The sequence below is a fragment of the Lolium rigidum genome, chromosome 3 (genome assembly GCF_022539505.1).
Source record: "Lolium rigidum isolate FL_2022 chromosome 3, APGP_CSIRO_Lrig_0.1, whole genome shotgun sequence".
NCBI classification, from domain to species: Eukaryota; Viridiplantae; Streptophyta; class Magnoliopsida; order Poales; family Poaceae; genus Lolium; species Lolium rigidum.
The window spans coordinates 323,033,872-323,050,426 of NC_061510.1; the positions used below are offsets into that span (position 1 = coordinate 323,033,872).

At 48.2% G+C, this 16,555-nt stretch overlaps 1 long non-coding RNA gene and 1 pseudogene across 1 annotated transcript; both read right to left on the bottom strand.

Moving 5' to 3' along the window:
• Nucleotides 1–272: 272 nt before the first annotated feature.
• On the bottom strand, nt 273–12,396 carry LOC124696978 (annotated as a pseudogene).
• LOC124703816 lies at nt 6,275–9,627 on the bottom strand. The gene is made up of 3 exons (XR_007003316.1): nt 9,248–9,627; nt 6,951–8,560; nt 6,275–6,544 (listed from the first exon to the last, which is right to left on the bottom strand). It is a non-coding gene; the product is annotated as an uncharacterized LOC124703816 (long non-coding RNA).
• Nucleotides 12,397–16,555: the final 4,159 nt, after the last annotated feature.

Below are 16,555 nucleotides of genomic sequence, written 5' to 3' on the forward strand. Positions count from 1 at the left end.
GATGCAGATTCTGCTGAACTTTTCACAATGAATTTGAAGACCAACGCCCGAAACGAATATTGGGTGCAACTGTGCAAGCGGCCAAGCGTGCATGCATGCACACGGCTTCACCGTACCCTTTCCATATATTGATACTATATACAGTTTTTTTTTGCGAATGTTTAGTGCTGATATGTTTCGCATTATTACGTCCAGCTAGTGATGGACAATGAGTAATTGTAACTTTGTAAGTAGTTCCAAATCCAAGCGGTAGACTTCTTCAATTACAATCATCACAAAAATTGGTACTCATACGTATGTGTAGAAGTATGTCTGCAATTCCCTGTTTCCTCGGTTGAAGTGCCGCTGCTGTGCTATTGCAACACAGCGTTGAGCCTTCCTACGATGTCTTCCGCTGTCAAGCTATAGCCCTCCTCCACCTGAAAAGAAGGATTACCTCAGTCTGGTTATAGTGGGGAGTAACTTAGACTAATAATATATGTCATGTTATTAGTCTAGGTTACTACTACCTTCATAGTGAGTAGTAATTTATATGTGATATCATGCATTGTGTCATTTATTATGTTATAGACTCATTTTGCCTTGGGGTGTGTGATGTTATGGTAACATAGGTAGCTACCACATCACTCTCTTTCTTCATTTATTAGCATGCCATGTCACCAAAATACTTTGAGATGTGTGATGTTACTAGCTATGTTACTCCCACTATGAGCAGTCTCAAAGACTCAAAGCATGTTGATTAATTATACAGGCATCTTAAGAAATTCAGGAGACTTTGCCTACTATTAAAAAAAATACAGATGGATATTACATCGTTGATTCATGCTATAATTAATATTTGTGCTCTAGATGTACTACCTCTGTTTCAAGGAATAAGACACACACGTATTCCAAGACGAAATTTGACCATAAAAATTGAGCAACAAAATCTAGATGTAGTATATGTAATTAGTATCGTTAGATTTATATTAAAAATACTTTTTAATGATACTAATTTCATACAAACAATTTTTATCTATTTGAATTTATTTTTGGTCAAACAAAAAACACGTAAAACGAGGACGACTTATTCCTTGAAACGGAGGTAGTAACATCTAAGAATTTGGCATAGATGTCCCATCTAGATCACATATCTTCGGGCATGAAACGACAGAGGAAAAGGCAACAATAGGTAATGGGTTTCGGTAAAATTTCGAGGTTGGACGGCGTAAACGGGCATAATAACTAATAGTGCAAAGTGTTGAAGAGGATGATGTATATGCATCACACAAGAACGAGCAAACAAAAAGTACCATGTTCTCAAAAAAATAAAATCAACTAGCTTTCTAAAAAGACATATCAAAACAGAGTCAATACCTAAAACTAAAGGCATGACGTACATGTTCTATCTTGTATTCTTGTTGTACTAGACAAATTAGAGACATATAGAGTATTAATCTATATGAAGTTAAAAGGTTACCAATTTTAGCAGTAAAACATTAGTATCTCATGATGTTCATTCCGATCGATTAGACAGCCACGCTGATTATACTTGAGCACTACTACCTCTGCCCAACAATTGCATCGTTTGGGCGCTTTGTTGATTAACCTAGTGGATCTCTGATGAAACTCAAAATGATCGATATTTTTAAAACATGACCCTATATAAATAAATACATAAATATATGTAGAAGGCGTTTCTCCTCCTATGAATTTATTCATTATCACATTGGCTCATTAATTTTCAATATATAAGAGCATAGTTGTGTTCAAGATCTGGAGCCTGGGAGACAGCATTGCAGTATGCTTAAATAGTACTACTAGCCTTTCCTATGTCCACCATGGTGCAAATAATGTAGGATATCATAATTTATGCATTTCGTATAGAATAAAATAAGGGCCAACATACACTTGTATTATACAGTACAACTCTGACGTTATGATCTAACTGATAATTGGTAAGCCATGCAGTACCTGGGTTTTAAAGGACAGCCGCTATAAGATGTTCCAGCATTAAAAAAGTACCACCGCCTACGGGCTGACATGCATGTGGTTCGGGTTCAACATGTAGCTGATTTTAGACTTAGGGCATCTCTACGGGGGCGATACCCTGTTTGCGTCCGTCCGAGTCAAAATGCGTTTAGAACACATTTCAGCAGCCAAGCATAGTGACCGGGTAGTCTACGGTCATACAAATCTGTCTCAAATATACAATTCGGATGCATTTCTGCGGACGCTGCGCGGACGCGTAAAATGTCTGCTCGCGTCTAGCAGACGTTTCGTCGGGTCCGTCTGCTAGCGATCCTGGTTCGATGCATCTTCTCAGGCGCGCTAGGCGACTGGTGCCGCTGCATCGCTTCGGCAGTCTGCGCCACTTTAATGGCGATGCCTCGCATGGTGCGCCACCATCGTCTACCTCTGCGCGCGAAGTAATGGCGATGACCGCGTCACACAACCTCCACAGTAGCGACGCTGCCGCTCAACATCCACCTTTGCCACCATGAGCAGCGCCGGCCGTAACCAGGCTGTCGCGCCTCCACCTCCACCTCCCTCGGCCTCGAGCTCCGACGAGGAGTTCGACGACGACGACAGCACATGCGACCTCCTCGACTCGGTTAGGGACGCCAAGTTCATGGTTGACGTGGAGAAGGAAGCATAGGAGGAACGGGCGGGCCACGCGGCGTTCGATGCCGAGATGGAACGCCGCTGGGTGGCGGCCGCCGCAGCCGCAGAGGATGACGACTCCAACATCTCATAGTCTTCTGATGACCCTGATGCGCCTACCGCATAGGAGAAGGCAGCGGAGCAGAGGGTTCTTGTCGACTCCTTCGAAACGTTCAAGAAGGCCAAGGATATCGCGAACGAGACGCTGCGCCTGCGCCTGCTACAGGACGTGGCGGCCCACCGAGCTCTAGCGCCGCTCGGCAGGCGGTGGAGATGCAGACGAGGGAGGGACGCAACGACGGAGCCGGGCCATCGGGCAGCAAGTAGTCTAGGTTTCTACAACTGTAGTTTGTATAGTTTCTACGTTGTAGGTTATGCCTTTTAAATATTTTGCAAAACAAAAAATGGGTCGTTGCTGGGAGCACACCTAGACGCAAACGGACGCGCGAACATAAACAATTATTTTCGCGTCTGTCAGGCGACGCAAACGGACAATTAGGAAATGCATCGCCCCGTTGAAGATGCCCTTAGCGCACTCCAACGAGTGACGCAAAAAGGACGAACTAGGACATGCAAATATTTATTTTTTGACCATGCTTCGTTTGCGTTTCGGATTCCTAGCAGCCAGAGGCATAATAGTTTTACCTAACTTTTTTCTTTTTTTATTTAACCGTAGAATAGAAATATTACACCAACTACTACATATTTTGAAATATGGTTCAAAAATTGTAAAATAAGGAAACTTAATTAGTGTTGGCCTCACGGGTTTCGTGTTTTCGCTGCAAATAAAGAACACTCTCAGACATCCAGTGAACCAAACTAGAAATTCAGCTAGGTTATGTGTGTGTTATGTTCTTAGATGTGCAGGAAGAACATATAGAAACCTACACTACTGGCTTTAATTGGCCGGTGGCCATCTTTGACGCAAACAAAAAACGCTCTACAGTACTAGTTGTCGGTGTCCTCGTTGGATTTGTCCGTGTGGTAGTGCCTCCGGTAGGATGTCTTGCCGAATACTTTCACAATCATCTCGTTGTCGCTTTCGTAGAGGAAGGTCAGCAGGCATCTAGCCTCGAGGTTTTGGGCGCGGGCGAACTTGTCCCTCCCGGTGCGCATGTACATCTTGTTCTGCCCGTTGAACAAGACCTCGACAGGCCACCGACAAAAGCCACATCTGGCCTCCCGCAGCTACAATTCGGCCAGCTCGGCGCCATCGACGAACTTGGCGAACTTGTCCGACAACTGCTGGATGGCGAGGAGGTCATCGTCGATGCGGAGGATGAACTCGAAGGTGCTCACCTCCTGCGAAGACGACAATGTGCTAAGTGACGACGAGCGGCGGGGTGATGCTGCTCCAGCATGGCGGCCCCTACCGCGGCAACCAAGCCAGCGGCCTCGACCGCCTCGCCAGCCAGCTAGACCAGCCATGGATTCCCTCGCGGGTTTGTGGGGGTGGTGGAGATTGTGCGGCGGCTTGGGTTTTTGTAGAGGAGATGATGAGGCAGCCGAGCGCACACCCCTCTTTATAAACGACGGAGGAAGCCGAGGTGCGCGACACGTTTGGCAACGACATTAATTTCATTAGCGGAGGCGGGCGGCGGCCGCACGGCAGGAGAGGCATCTCCATTAACGTGGCGCATACTACCGAAGCAATGCCTCGTCGCCGCATACTGGAATGCTTGAGAAGACCTAGGTCGCTGTCAGGTGGGCCCGTGGGAGAAACTAGTCGTCACATGGCGTGATCATGCATGTATCGTCTGCCGAGACGCATCCGAGGCGCATATTTGGGCGTGTTTTTTTGCGAAAAGGAGGAGTAGTAGTAAACCATCGTTCTTACAGAAAGAACCAGAAAAACACAGAAAATACAGATAAGCCCTTCTTCTAGATCCCGACGAGGACGATGAATTGTGGTCGTCGGTGGCGCGCCGCTGCCGCTGCTCCGCTTCACGCCTTGGATAGGAGCCAGCCCCATGGCAGGCGGGAAGTCACCAATCGCCTGATCCGAAGATCCTACCCGCTGGAACGCCGCCGTCACGCTGGTCTTCAACACCACCTCCACCTTCTTATCTTGGCTCCGAATCCACCGCCCCTCTGGACCCGGCCGGGGCACAACGAGCACAGCAGATCCACCGATCCACCGGCTCAGGGAAGACGACCACCGCACGGTGAAGCTCTAGAGAACGCCGCCACGAGAGGGGAAGAAAGCCACCCAAAAGGTCCGCTCCGCGGCCACCACCACCTACATGGCGACGCCATCCGCGGTCCAACCGAGCCCTATGCTATGTACATGCCTCGATCCACGGGTTCCCTACCCTCCCACCGACGGAGCGGCCACCGGAGGCGGAGGAACCCGCAGATCGGAGACGAGCGAAGTGGGCCGACTGAGTTCTCCCAAAGAATCGCCTTTAGAGACGAGAGAGGGAGAGCGTCCAAGTCGCGTCTGTTATATTTGGGTCATGTTTGCATCCCCGCGAACAACCCGATCACTATACGTTGGATCGCTGGACCTGGATGCAAGCGCATTTTTCAACCGCGCAGTTGCAAACGATCGGACCTTTGTAGATGCCCTTTGGTTATGGGGCACGCGGGAGCCGGAGGCGGAGGAACCCGGAGATCGGAGACGAGCGAGGTGGGCCGACTGAGTTCTCCCAAAGAATTGCCCTTATAGACGAGAGAGGGAGAGCGTCCAAGTCGCGTCTGTTATATTTGGGCCGTGTTTGCATCCCCGCGAACAACCTGGTCACTATACGTTGGATCGCTGGACCTGGATGCAAACGCATTTTTCAACCGCGCAGTTGCAAATGATCGGACCGTTGTAGATGCCCTTTGGTTATGGGGCACGCGGGAGCCGGAGGGATGAAATCGTGTCATATGCCCTAGGCCAGCCCTTAATTAGCAAGGTCACATAGACTCAACATGTATTTTCAAAAGCCCATCTTCAAGGTACGGAGTATTACTCCATCCATTCCATAATTCCTGTCGTGATTTTTGAACTAAAATGTAAAATCCCGACAAGAATTGTTGAAGGGAGCGGGTTTTTACCAAATGACCAAAATGCAGAATCAAGGAAAACCGGAAACTTGCCTTAGCCGTGATGGTTATGATGACAGTGCAGGCCGTGAACGCCATGACATTGGCGTGGGTGATGCTGAGGTCACTACATCACGGTAAAATAACAGGGGCACTTCAAAATGCCCCTAATGTGAAACAAAGTGCCCCAAATTAGCTATTGGGGCACTTTTTCAAGTGCCACCTTTACTTGCGTCTCTAAAGGTATTTGGGGCACTACCTAGGGGCACTTCTCAAAATGCCCCAAAATCCAATTAGGGGCACTTTGAGAAGTGCCCCAAAATCCAATTAGGGACACTTTGGCAAGTGCCCCAAAATCCAATTAGAGGCACTTTGGCAAGTGCCCCAAAACCAATTAGGGGTACTTTGAGATGTGCCCCAAAACCCAATTTGTGGCACTTCAAAAAATGCCTCAAAATCCAATTCGTAACCCTATAAAAAATGCCCCAAATTACATACAATTAATGGCACCTTGAGCAATTCCCAAAAAGCCCACCAATCAAACACCGTCACATTGGCAAGATACAAGAAGCACACAATATAAACAGTTAAACATCATACAGGCAGAAGCACACAGTATCGATATAGTATCCAGTGCACCGTAAACATAAATTCTGGATTTTTCATACAATATCAGTTACAGCTCACTGTAACAATATCTCACAAAGTAAACAGGTAGCACATTGTTCCACTGTAAACACCAATTTTGGAATTTTCATAATACCAGTTAGAGCTCAATGTAACTATATCATCGCTATGTTTCCAATTCAATCAGCACACTATATGCATCATCATCAGTTGATCCCAGTCTTCAGCTTGGGTAGAGTTGTACCTTGAGAGAAATAGTAAGATAATTTAGCAATCCTAAAGACATGAATGCATGATTTCAAACAGCACTGAGGACGAGGAACAGGAACAATCATGCTATATAAAACCTCTACAGCCTTGTTTTGTTCTAGTTAATAGATTGAGAAAGAAGCCCACTTATAAAGATCTAATGTTCCGAAACTACATATTGCAGGTATGCAGCTTATAACCCGAAACCTGCTGTCCATAATTTTTACAATAGCATGACTCATGACTTTTCTGTTTGCCAATTTGGTAGTTTTATCTAAAAAGGCAGTGAAACTGAAATAATTTTAAGTCTACATGAAAGACAGGAAAGCACATTAGGCGAGCAAAATAAGACTTTGATGAAAGTAAAAGAAAAAAAACTAGATAAGGCTTAAATCTCATACCAGTCAAAAGCATTCTCGCCTTGCTGAAAGCTGAGGCAAATAACGTTGTTAGGTAAGCTGATCTGCAGTCTACCAACAGTGTAACCGGGGTTGAAGGGTCAAGACAAAGAATTATATTTCAGATGGGCATTCGATTTTAAAATAAACATGAAGAAAGAAAAGGAAATCCAGGGTAGCTGATTGCACTAAGTAGCACAAGGTACGAGTACGACATGTACATACAGGATACGATAGGTGACACTAATGTCTCGTTGGTGCCAGCCAACAGGCATAGATAGGAATAACTATTTCCCATAACATAGAATTGCATAATGATGTTACAATTGAATTCGTGAATCTATAATCTCTATATACACTGGCAGTATGTATGTATACTGGACGGGCTATTGATCACGGAAGGACGGATGGGATACAAAACTCCAGTCACCCCAGCTTCTTTCCTATGCACAATACGTACTTACCATCTCGCTACTATGGCATGTTGACGGCGTTGGTTTATTTTGTTCACCGGCGGTTATCGCCGGCGAAGGATACAACAGAGAGAGGGCTGGGCTGGGAACAGGGGCGTAACCCGCCGGCAGCATGCCTCTGGTCAAGCTAAAGCTCTTTTTGCAAGAAGTGCTACTACTATTTAACAAAGAAAGAAAGAGTAAAAAACAATAGTAGGAAATATGGTACGGACAGAACCATATGGAATGCAGTTTTGAAGAGTGGAAGTAGTTGTCTCCGCATTCCATTATCTTTGTGCAAGCTAGTTAAACTTACAAAGTTCGTTGAACGACCATCTGACTAAATCAATTAAATTCCTGCTGCTATGATCTTGAAGAGTACACACATGCATCATGACTGATCAGCTTTTTATAATTAGATGTATGTAATTAAATTACCATACAGCCATCACGGTTCTTCCTAAATAAGCAAAACTAGAAATGTAATTCCATCTGAGAACACAAAATGCTGTAAATTTATCCTCTGTTGCACTTCTCAGTGCACCTCCAAACTGAACGCAGCAATAAAGGACTAACTCGTCAGTCAATACAAAAATAACACTACATGATCATGGTCTTCCTAAATAAGCGAAGCTACAAATGTAACTCCATCTAAGTACACGAAATGCAGTTAATTTACTACAGCTCTTAAAAGTCATTTGCATTACTAAGTGCATCACCACAGCGACAACATTAAGGCACAAGCATGTACATGAATCAGCTATTATGGTCATAAAGATCAACATGATGTAATGTAACTATCTACTATCTCACGTGTCATAGGGGCATACAAACATGTCATCACGATCAAGAATGTCTAGCACAGAACACAGGGAGAACCAAGAGCACATACAGTAGGGTTGCTTGTAGCCGAACAAGAGCCACCGTGGTTGTGGCGAGCCCACCACCGACACATGGCAGCGGCCACTTGATACGCTGGGGTTGCAGTAGTGCTGTCCCACCGCTGTTGTCGTCGACACCACTGACTATGCCAGGCTGCAGGATACCAACTCTCAACAAACTCCAGCCGCCAGGATGCCTGACTCGCCCTGCTTCTCCAGGTCACTCCCAAACAACTCCAATCTCAAACCAGCGGCACCGCTCGACGCTTCGGACGAAGCCCTGTCCTCAATAAAAGAAAGAGCAAAGATTACATATTCAAGCATTCAGAGACACCAAAAATGAGTTATTAAGTACTAGGAACAAACACTAATTTAGAAAATTTACATTTATGCCCATATAATTTACAGTAGAACATGTAGTTAATTATTTAGCTAGTACTACATGTTTGCATCCACTTAATTTGAACAGCCGAACAATACATCAGCCTAAACATAGTTTTCTTATATGGAATTCTTGAGCATCAACAAAGAAGTAGAACATACTGCATGTTAAATCTGCACCGTACAATCTAGAAGGATTTCATGGTTTTTGGACCTGATCTGGGATGATGAGATATCAACCAGACAAGTAGATAAGGCTGCAATATGGAGTACTGTACTCTAGGGTCAGTCATCAATTCTAAATTATAGTAACAAGTAGTAGGAAACTATACATTTCCTGCAATTTTCGAATCAATGATTAAAGGAAGATAAGCACACTAACAGAACATAATGCATAACACAGGCATTATCACGAACAGATAGCATGCAACAAAAATTTCATCAAATTTTCTAGGGACCAAACAAAGTAATTTACTACCCAGGTTCGCAAGCATAGATTTAAGGATCTAATTGGGTGAGACAATATGTTCCGAAGAGAGAAACGTGAAATCGAAATCGAAACAGAAGGAGGATGAGTAAAACTCACCAGATCAACAAGCTTCTCGGATCCAGAGGGTCCGTCACGGGACCGAGGAGCAGGTAAGGTCACGTCTCAGAGTGGCGCCGAGTCACGGGTAGGAGGAGTACGGATCCGACGTTCATCGTCGTAGTTCGTCGGAGAGAGATCGGCTGAGCTCGTCGGCCTTGGCGCGCGGCATGCGGCGGAGGCGCAGCGGCAGCTTCCAGCCGGTGCGGAGCGGCTCGGTGTAGGTGATCCCCTTGGCGAGCTCCCGCACGGACATGAGCGACTTGCGGTCGGCCGTCGGCGAGGTTCTCGATCATCTCCTTCTCCTGCAGGATGAGCTGCTCGGTGGTGGTGACCTCCGGGGCGGCGCGCTTGAGCTGCGTGGACGTGACGAGGAGGCTGGGCTTGGCGGAGGGCGCGACGGCATCGGGGGCGGCCGCGGGGTTGGTCGCCGGTTGGGTCGGAGGCGGCGGGAGGGAGGCTGGGGAGCCTGCGGAGGAGGGGGCGGCGGGCTTGGAGAGGCGCTGGTGGCGGAGGCGATCGGCCTCCATGGCCCTGCGCTTGGAGACGGGGATGTACTCCTCGTAGTCGTCCTCGTCATCGGATTTGACCGCCGGGGCGGCGGCGGTAGCGGCGGGGGCCATGGCTAGGGTTAGGGTTTGGAGGATGGTGGGGATCTCGTCGGGGAAGGGAAGGGAATGGGACGAAGAAAGAAGACTTGGGAAGAAGATGAGTTTAGTTTTTTTTTTTTTTTTTTTTGAGCAACATCCATTCCTTTATTTATTCAGGAAAACTAGGATACAAAACGCCCTCAGGCGGCACACCAAGCCACATGTATCTCCCTACAGGGGAACCAGAAGATGAGTTTAGTTACCGACATGGAAATCAACCCGTGAAGCTTTGGCCCAGAAGAAATTGAGGCATAGCCCAAGACCAAACTGAACGTATCCTCTGCACTCGCATTTCTTTTTTGACCTTTTTTCAGTTTTGCTATTTTTCAGCTAGCCGAAATTACAATTCGCCATTAGTCGATCGCGTAGGCGGGATCAGCGCGGAGGTCCGGCGGCAGTTACCGCCGCCTGCGCCAGATCTCGGCGCTCCTATATGGCTCGCGTGCAGGCACGGTACGCGCACCCGGAGGTAGCTCAGCCGCCAGGCATGTGCATGTCCTCCAGCCGTCGCACGACGTCCAGTTCGTGTGCATCAGCCGCGCCACGCTAAAAGGCAGCAGGACCCTCCCGCGGCCGCTCCGCCTTCTTGGTGCCGTTGTCGGACGCCTCGAAGTCGTTCTTCTTCTTTCCCATGGTGTTGTGGCGCGCGGTGGTGGGAGTGGAGGTGTAGGCGATGTCCGATCAACTTTTAAGGTCGGCCCGCGTGGGAAACAATGCCATTGAAGGCAGCACAGAAACCCAGCCGCCGCTCGCCAGTGCGCGCGCGGAAGAGGCAGGCTGCGACATTGATGGCGAAGGTTGCGGCGCAGACGCGAAAGCGATGCCCATGATACAGGCTCGTTGCCAGGCGGGCCTGGTGGAAATGCGAGCGGTCATTTGGGGCGTCCGTGTAGCGTCCGCCACGACGCATCCCAAGCGCAAATATGCGCCGGGTTTGCCTCGGTGCAAACGGCCTGGTCACTTTGCGTCGCCCCGCTGGAGTGTGTCTAGACGCATTTTCGGCCCGGACGGACGCAAATGGTCACTCATCGTCTGTTTGCGTCGCCCCGTTGGAGATGCCCTAAGAGATGGGGCAGGAAAGTCCACTCCTCCCCTTCTGCATCTCTCGCTCGTATTCGCCCAACCGCTCGCTATGATCTGCGCGTTCGAGGAGGACGACGACGGCGTGCGCGGCGGGTTGGCAGCGGTGTCGCGGCAGCCTGCGGGTGCGGGCCAATGTGGCACTTGTTTACATGGGCTAATTGATCTTGAGCTAAAGGTGATAGTTGTTCGGGTGAGTAATGATAAATTGCGGCACTTAAAAGTGCCCCAAAAGGTATACATCTATTGGGGCATTAGAAAAATGCCCTAGTAGGTATACACTTATTGGGGTATTTGAGAAGTGCTCCCAATAGGTATACAATTAGGGGCACTTCGAAAAAGTGTCACTAATTGACTACTATTAGCCGCACTTTGACAAGTGCCACTAGGATAAGTGCCCCTATATCTATACCGTGGTGTAGTGGGTGGAGCCCCTCCTCCGCCTCAGATAGCACCTTCACGACGACCCCCTTGGCGTCGTCGCAGACGATCCTCACCATCACGCCGTTCTCCGAGAAGCGCACCTCGATCTCTGGCAGCGGGTCCCTCGCCGCCGGCGACCCAGACGACCCCGACGAGGGGGAGCCGTTGTCGTCCCCTACGGCGGCGTAGCATGGCTTCTTAACGAGCACCACCGTCTCGACGACGCTCCTGCCGTTGCTGCCACCACCGGTGGCCTCGAGGGCTTTGATCTTCTCTTGCAGCTGCTTCACGTGCCGGGTCGCGTCAGAAAGGATCGTCGCCTTGTCCATCTAAATCAACAGCACTGATGAGATTTATTTCCCCGCATTTCCGGGGAGCTCCATGAGTATGAAACCACTGGATTTAATTGGAGGGTCACCTTCTTGAGGCCGGGGATGACAGTGGAGAGGTCGATGAAGCGCTGGTTGATCTTCTCCCTGCGCTTCCGCTCAGCCATGATGTGGTCCACCGCGAACGGAGCCGACGTGGTTCCCGTGCCGCCGGCGTTGCTCTTCGTGGAGGTCCTCCTCGTCGGCTGCGATACGTGAGCCATGTCCGGCATGGCACGCTCGTAAGGTATGCCAACGGCGGTAGCGTCCTCCAGCGTGCCGTCGCTGCCGGGCTGCGCGGAGGCGGCGCTGAAGTTCCAGCTCACCACGGCCATGTTGGTGGGACCACTGTTGTTGCCATGGTTCGGAGCGCAACTGAACGAGGTTGAAACGTCGTGATGCCGCCTCCGCTACCGTCGGTGGTTTCGCCGGAGCTCCCGCTGTTTGCCGCGTGGGCCTCCATGTCCATGATCAGCTCGTCGAAGACGAGGGTTCCGTGCGAGACGTCTCGGAGGGCCTGAAGCGAGGGGAATGCAACCTCGCCGGGGTCGCCGTTAACGACGCCCGCCGGCTGCTCGCGCTCCAGCGTCTCCATGGCCCATTGCATGAATAGGGCCGAGTCATCCATGTTTCCAAGCTACAACTGCACCAAATGATCAGATCCCCATCTGATTCTAGAAGGAAACTTTCTTCCGCATCATTTTTCTTTCTTTCTATATATACTTCTTTTATGCAGAGTGAGATAATCTTTTTTGATGGGCAGGAAAGATGAAATATTCAGTTCCACTATTCTATATCCACTACGGCGCATTTTAAGGAAAAGCAACGTATGACCTCTCCAAGAAAATCAAACTAATGCATAGAACAAGAGAATAAGACCAGACTGAATGTATAGCTTAGCATACAGAGGAATTACTAGTAGAGGAAGCCTAGCCTAACGGATCGCAAAGAAAATGAGTTACCTCAAATCGCTCCTTGCAGAAGATTACAACGACTAGCTAGTCTCCTCCAATAAACTAGGGAGTGACGCCCAAAGAAGCATAGGAGAGCTTTTGCCTTTTATAGATAACTAGGAAAAATACCTGTGCGTTGCGACGGGAGGAAAAAACACCACACAAAGCTCTCGCCAAATAAGTATTACCTCTGTTCTAGATAAAATTGCGACACCTATATTTTATAACGGATCGAGTGAGACTGATGAACCCTCCATCCCCTTACATACACATGTCCATTGTCCTCTATTAATTGCACCCTTTTTGTGTGTTCTATAGTTGCCATGAGTGACAACATATTAAGAGCTAGAATAATAATTAAAAATCTATTATGCACAATATTCTCACAATATGCATAAATGGAAAAACCTATGAAATGACGAAAATTTGACCTACTTCACCCAAGGTTTTGGATACCGGTTTGAAAAAAATCTCAGAGGGGGCTGAGATTTCCAGTAACCATGGTTACCGGAGATAACCGGTCAAATACCGGACGAAATTCTCAAACAAAATTTGAATTTTAAACTGAAAAATGTCTAAATATTTTTGAAAATAAAGTTTTGAGGAGAAGAAAGTGAAAGATTCGAACAATGAGTTGGGGCATAGAATTATAGTGGAGAGGAAACACGTACGATTTAGGTTGGCTAACCAATCAGCCTAAATTCAAATCAAATTTGAATAGACCGAGATTTTTTGGCCGATAAATTCATTTACCGGAGGGGGCTGAGAATTTCGGTTACCGGCCGGTAACCGCGGTATTCCAACTGGTAACCAAATCCCTGACTTCACCACAAATTCGACATGAGTCAATGCAAACATGCTAGAAAAAAAGAAATAACTAATTAGGGTTACTATATGCATGTGACCACAATAAAAAAAACTATGCTTATGAAGAAGACTTCCATCCATGAAGTTTGAATATGCTAACTGTATGGAGTAAATACATAGAAATATTAGGATAGAAAAGGTGATGCAACCGGCTCTATTTTTGTACAACAATTTTGGTGTTTCTTTGCTTACTGTTTCTTTTCGTGACAGCCCAACTGTCATTACAATAGATATATTTTTCTCTATTCTTAATGCAAAGACAGTAAAAAATGGATTAATTCCACATGCACATGTGCACATATTTTACTCCAATAGATGCAGGTAGTATGACTATTTCTTGCTTCAGTTTGAACTAAAACTTAGACTATACAAGGCTAAGATGAGTTTTAGAAAAGATCTATGTTATGTTCTTCTCGTAATCATCGAGTTAAAATACTACTATATGTAACTGTATCCATGAAGATGATTTGGTAATGCCGAGACTGCTTTTAAGCAAATGAGAATGAGATGTTGTACCTGTTTCAGGAAGAGGGTTGATTATGTAACAAAATTGATAACCATCATTGGCTCCTATGTCTGGTGCGCTGCTTGTAGCTTCCCAAATCTGCCGCAAGAGTGACCTGCACATCCTCCGAAATAGGCCCAGGGTAACCCTAGCAAAGGCGACGTCCAATCGATTGCAGTACACTTCTATCTTTATTTTTCTATCTAACTCATCTTCAGACTAAATATCTAGCTACGTCTGCAAGCTACCTCTACGATTGAACTGACAGGAGCTGCTTCCTGGCCATCATGCATGGGAGGCTCATTTTTGGCTGCGTCACCGTCGCAATGCCATCGCAAGCACCTCGTCGAGGTCAACCACGGCCAGGGCTCTGGAAGATCCCGCGAAGTCGTTTCTCAGGGTTGGGAAGGAGAGAGCTGGCCTCGTGTCCCTCTTGGACTTGCCATGTAGCGGGTGGCAGGAGCCGGTGAAGCGCCGAGTGCGCACAGCAACCGCAACGTCGCAGGCTCACAGGCCGGCCTAGACGGGGCAACGCTGGCGGCGTCGCCTCAGCCTCATCGAGTAGCCCGACGTAGCACTCCTTGTCATCTTCACCGTAGCACCCGTTGTCGCGAGCCGCCGGTGGCGTGGCTTCCTAGAACGGCTCGACGACGTCGTACCTTCCTGCTCCAATCCCTCCTCTCGTCCCTCGTCCTGGTCACTTCACTATAGTAGTTGTATTAGGCTCGTTGTTGTCGTAGCACTCGATGTCGCTCGCCATGCCGAGCCGCCGGCGTTGTCGGCAGCTCGAGCTGCTCATCGTCGTGCTCGTGTCCGGCTCCAACCCATAGTTCCCTAGTCGGTTTCTTCTTCTGCCTAGAACTCGTTGTCGCTTGCCATGGCGAGTCGGCGGCGGTGTAGGCACGTGGCCTCCTCGAACAGCTTAAGATCGCCCTGACCGTCTCCAGTGCCTGCTCTCATCGTTGTCGCTGCCATGTCGAGCCACGGCTGGCCGACAGACCGAGTAGTGTTTGTTCGATCGAGCGTGGCGGCCAAACCAATCGAGGTTTAGTAAATAAACCACCCGATACAAAGTTGGGGACGATCTTGTATCGATCGCGTTCGAGCAAAGTTGCCGTGCTGCCTCTAGTCTGTCTATTAGTACGCGAGAATTTTTTTGTGTAGGCTTCGATTGATCGAGGACGGCGTGTGCATAAATAGGGTTCTTTGGACGCATAGATGTCTCCAGTGACTTCCGAGGCGAAGTTCGGCACGGATTGTCTGGAGGAGTTCTTGCCGTATATCAATCCATACCTTGTCTGGAGGAGTTCTTGCCGTATCAATCCATACCTTTTTAGATAATAGGCAAGCACTTGCCCGACTTTAAATTAATAAAGCCACGAAGGTAACAATTCAGATACAACTGCTGGGCATTACAGCTTGGCCACACATAACGAAGCACCTATGATAATAAGTTCGAACGATCACAACGAAACAAGCAACAAAAGAACACAGCAAGACTCCCCGCCGTCTTGGCCGTCCAGGTACCCGATCCGTGGAACGGCCTACTCCTTCACGGCGGCGTTGGCTTGAGCGCCGCGTACAGCTCCCTTAGCTCGCGTGCCATCCAGCTTAAGCCCTTCTTTTCTCTTGACTTGCATTTTAGGCTCCACAGCTGCAAAAAAATGATGATTTTGAAAATAATGTCAGCTGGGTTAGCAATAGTTTTCTTTTCAATGGCAAGTTTATTGCGCACATTCCACAAAGCCCAAGATTGGGCAAGGAACAGGATCCACAGTAATTTTCTGGGGTAACCCAAGAAGCTAGATAGAATGTCGTGGAATTGGGCAAAGTTGGTGGGGCACCAGTTGCACCCGAGCATCTGGCGCGTAACGGACCACGCAAAAATCGCCAATGAGCAGGAGAAGAAGATATGACTAGCGTCCTCAGGCGCCCTGCACAGGGGACAGAGCCCATTGGACGGACCGTGGCGAGCAAGAATCTGTAACCCCGAAGGTAACTTATCAAGCACCAGCTGCCAGGAGAAGATTTTGATTTTGAGCGGGACCGGGGCTTCCCACAGGTCTTTGAAGTGGGCAATAGACGTGCCTTGCGAAAGCAGCGAGTACATGGACTTCACTGAGTAGGATCCGGACTGTTCCCGGTGCCAGGAAATCTGGTCTTGACCCTCAGTGAGATTAACTTCCGCTAAGGTATGTTGCAGCTCGACCCATTGCCGCAGGCCCTCTGGATCAAGAGAACGACGGAAGCGAACTTGTAGAGAGTCTTGGTAAAACGCGTCAGCAACCGCAATATCTTGGTTATCACAAATGGCATACAGCGAGAGGAAAGGATTCTAGGAGGGGGCCCCTCCCCCACCACCGATCCTTCCGAGAACCTGGTTCTAATGCCGTTCCGCACCTTGTGCTTTGCACCAGCCTTAAACAGATGTTTGATCTTGTGGAGGCTTTTCCGGAAGGGTG